The sequence below is a fragment of the Hyla sarda genome, chromosome 10, assembly GCF_029499605.1.
Source record: "Hyla sarda isolate aHylSar1 chromosome 10, aHylSar1.hap1, whole genome shotgun sequence".
In the NCBI taxonomy this organism is placed as follows: Eukaryota; Metazoa; Chordata; class Amphibia; order Anura; family Hylidae; genus Hyla; species Hyla sarda.
Genome location: NC_079198.1, coordinates 22,906,947 through 22,911,700, shown reverse-complemented (window position 1 = coordinate 22,911,700; position 4,754 = coordinate 22,906,947).

Below are 4,754 nucleotides of genomic sequence, written 5' to 3'. Positions count from 1 at the left end.
AAAAATCCTAACCCTTCCAGTACTTATCAGCTGCTGTATGCTCCAGAGGAAGTTCTTTTCTTTTTACATTTCTTTTCTTCCTGATCACAGTGCTCTCTGCTGACATCTCTGTCCATATCAGGAACTATCCAGCGCAGGATAGGTTTGCTATGTGGATTTGCTCCTGCTCTGGGCAATTCCTGTCAGCAGAGAGCACTGTGGTCAGACAGAAAATAAAAAAAAGAAAAGAACTTCCTGTGGAGCATATAGCAGCTGATAACTACTGGAAGGATTAAGATTTTTAAATCAAAGTAATTTACAAATCTGCTCAACTTTCTGTCATCAGTTGATTAAAAAAAAAATAACTGATGAAAATGAGACATAGCTATGGGGTTCAACAGAATCAAAAAAGTAAAATAATTAAACTGACATGGACAAAAATAATGGTTTCTTTAACTTAAAGGAAAACTGTATTACATTTTTTTCCTTTAGCCCTGTGCCTGGGCTGCAAAAAAAAACAAAAAACTTTAACTCACCTTCCTACGTTCCCCCGTTGCGCCAATATCGGTGTTCTGGTCCTCCAGTGCTGGTCTTCTTCCTGCTTCCTGGGGAGGGTGAGTCATACTGCGCTCAGCGTATCACCGGCCGCAGTGATGTCCCACCTTGGATGGTGATAGGCTGAGCGCATGTGAGGAGCCCAGGCAGCAGGGAGAAGGCAGGGCCCAGGCTTCTTACATGACAGTGGCCTAGGTGGGACATCACAGAAGCTGGCGATACGCTGAGCGCAGTATGAGTGACCATCCCCAGGAAGAAGACCAGCACCGGAGTACCATAACGCTGATATCAGTGCAATGTGGGAACGTAGGAAGGTGAGTTAAAGTTTTTTTTTTTTTAGTTTTTGCAGCCCATGCATAGGGCTAAAGGAAAAATTAGCAAAAACATCTCATCCCCTATCCAAAGGATAGGGGGATAAGATGTCTGATCACAGGGGGCCCGCTGCTGAGACCCCCGCGATCTCCCTGCAGCACCCGCATTCTATGCGGAGGCTGCATCTCCAGTTTCCAGCAGCGGGCCCCCCGCTATCAGACATCTAATCCCCTATATTTTGGATAGGGGATAAAATGTTTTTGCTCGGAATACCCCTTTAATATCTTGTTGCACAACATTTCAGTGAGACTTCAGCACTGGTCTCCATGTATCTTGACCCACTTCTCAAAGGATGATGCTACAGCTGTTTTAGGTGTGAAGGTGTCTTCTCCAGACTGCAGGTATCTTGGCCCACTCCTCATAAGATCCTGCTCCAGATGTCTCTGAGGTGACAGTGTCTTCTCCAGTTGAAGGACCCATGACTTATGAGACCAAGCTTCTGGACACTGGGCAGAACATTTCACTCCAGAATGGCTTGATAGTCTTTAGATTTCATTGTACCCTGTACATATTCAAGACACCCTGTTCCAGATGCAGTATAGCATGACCTTTTCAGAGATCATTCTACAGGGAGGGGGATGCTGATCTCTGCTGTGAATGGTGGTGGATCCAGTGTTATCTCTCTACATAATGTGAACAGGATCTGTTAACTCTTCTGAAATGTTTTAGTAAATCCTTGTATTTCCTGTGAAATATTTTGAGCAAAATTCTGTAAAATTCTGCATTGTGTTATTCATCCTGGAAATTTATGAATAAATTGAAAAATGACTATTACCTTACTCCTCCTTATAGGGCTGTGTCCCTACACACTGACCAGTCCAGTCTTTGTGCCAGTCTGTGTAGGTGCTCATCCTCCGGGCACAGGGAAAGGTAACATCCAGTTGTCAGTTGTGCCTGGGCTATACAGACATTTTCTGTAGGTTGTCCTCATTCAATTCCAGGAGGAATAACTAAGGGCTGTAAAAACACAGTGCTCTAAGTAAAGTCAGGGCTACCGTGTGACTTTGTGTAGCGCTACAAGATTGTTTTTACATATTGAGTAACTGCAGTCCACATGATTGTATATCACGATTTATTGCTTTAGACTGAAGCTGTAGCTTAATAGTTAAAATCAATCTTGTAGCCCTGCAAAAAGTTACCATGTAGTCAAGGGATAAAGGTCCAGTTTACATGGCAGAAACATTTCGGCTGTACATTCTGTGTTCGGCAGGTGCTGACAAATCAGTCGGTGTTAGGACCGCTGAAAAATGCGCTGTCATTATAGACGGTAATACCTTTCTGAGATAATTCCGCTGGGAGAATAGACGTGTCCATTTTTTCTGGAAATGTAATTTCCACGGCAGAATTTTCCACTACGGATAGGGTTGCCTCCTTTTCCTCAAAAAAATACTGGCCATAGGAGGGGCTATGTAAAGGCGGAGTCACAAAAAAGGGAGGGTTAAAAGGGGCAGAAAGTAACAGAAGCTTGGTAAATTAAATATCAGGTTTCTCCCAGCTCCTCAAACTTTCATGTTTTCTGGTGGCTACCTGCCTGCTTGTGGCCTATGCCAGCTGGCGTGGCCAGGGGTATAGCCAAAGGATTAAGGACCCTAATGCAAAAGTTCAGACTGAGTCGCCCACTACTTACAACATAACAAAATTTCAATTTAATCCTACAAATACATGATTGTATTGATATGGCTAACACAAGGGTATTTGTATCCATTAAATGTATGACATAGTGCTAGGAAATGCCATCTCTTTATGAATGTATGGGGTCTGACTACTGTACTTCCTACTGGACTCTTGTTTAGGGTGCATTAACACCATATTTTAATCCTATAGCTTCCATTTGAATGAGCCGAACAGAGTCAGATAGTGACTCCGGTCAGCTCATTTTTGCCCCATATCTGGTTTTGTTACCGGACATAAAACCGTGGTATACTACAGGTTTAAAGGGGGTATTCCAGGGGCTGTAAAGTTAGTGTAGTTCATAATATAGTGTCTGTACCTGTGTGTGATGGTTTTCTCACAATTCTTCTGTGATTATTGCCCCAATATTTATTTTTAACAGCATACAAAACGACTCAGGTCTCGGTATTTCCCAGGTTGCAGTGCATCGAGACCTGACATCACTAGTCAGTTGTGCAAAGGAAGCCTGTCCTGCTTCAATGGGTGGAGCGACAGAGAGATCATTTAGCCACAGCTGTAGGCACCCTGATTAGAAAACACTGATCTTTTGAGCTTATTTGTGCTGCAATGGGTGGGGTGGCTGATTCACGGGAGGGAGGAATGTAACTTCACACTTAGAATCATGCAACTATGGGATGTGTAGTTTAAGCGAAAGTCCAACAGGAAATACCCAGATAGCCTGCCAGGTATGTACTAAAATCACCTTATGGTGGATAACCCATTTAAGTCCGGTCAAAAAACTGAATACAGGGCAAAAATGAGCCGACCGGAGTCATTATCTGACTCCGGTTGGCTCATTCAAATCAATGAGAATATGCGCGGGGTCGGCAGGGATACAGGAGCACCTGGTTTTGAAATATCCCTGCCGGATAGGCTTAAAACATGGTGTGAATGCACCCTTACACTAGTGATGATGTGCTATATCCTCAGGTGTCCACTGTATCCAATCACTGTCAACAGCAGGAAGTACAGCTCATGACCATGGCAGGAAGTACAGTGCATGACTATCGCAGGAAGTACAGCGCATGACCATGGCAGGAAGTACAGCACATGACCATGGCAGGAAGCACAGCACATGACCATGGCAGGAAGTACAGCACATGACCATGGTAGGCATTGGTATTAACAGAGATCAGCAGGGGACCCTGGGGCAGAGGCTTTAAAGGTTGGAGAGAGGTTTTTTTCATTAAATTCTGTTCCCCTTCTTCTCCAAACGTACCTTTGCTCATTCTGGGCAAAAAGTTCAATTTTAACCTCATCGGTCCACAGAACCTGTTTCCAAAATGCATCAGGCTTGTCTATATGTTCATTTGCAAAGTTCAAATGCAGATTTTTGTGGTGAGGATGTAGAAGAGGTTTTCTTTTGATGACTCTTCCATGAAGACCATATTTGTACAAGTCTCTTTATAGTGTACCACAACTCCAGTGTCTGCAAGATCTCGGTCCTCGGTCCTTAAGGCCAAAATGACCTCGGTCCTTAACCCCTTAAGGACGCAGGACGTAAATTTACATCCTGGTGCGGTGGTACTTAACGCACCAGGACGTACATTTACGTCCTGTGCATAACCGCGGGCATTGGAGCGATGCCCGTGTCATGCGCGGCTGATCCCGGCTGCTGATCGCAGTCAGGGACCCGCCGGCAATGGCCGACGCCCTGATTTACTATTGTTAACCCGACATGTTTTGTCGGATTGTGTACCAGAATTTGCACCAGAATAAAAAAAAAAAACAGATTACTCTCCATTTTACTGAGAAAACTAAAAAAATGAGGCATGGCAACTGAAAAGGGGCATGGACACCGAAAAGGGGGCGTGGTCCCAATATTTTCACAAAAAAACAACGTATTTACTAAGGAAGTCACAAAAAGAAGGGAGCGGAGCAACTCACCCAGAAGATCCAAGACGGTGCAGCTTGTCAAGTTGCGGTCAGGCGGCATAGGAGCGGGGAGACGGAAGGTGGAAGGGGGGGAATCAGGCGTCGGGCCACAGTCATATTCGTCAGGTTTCCACAGAAAATGTAGGGGATTTGAGCTGAGGGAAATCAGATCAGATCAGAGCATGTGTAAAAAAATCTAAATGTAGGGAAAAGTGCAAAATGTAGATACAAAATTGTAGGGAATGAAAAACCCACAAAGAAAACTACACTCAACTCTTAGTAAATCCGGGCCTATGTCTTCC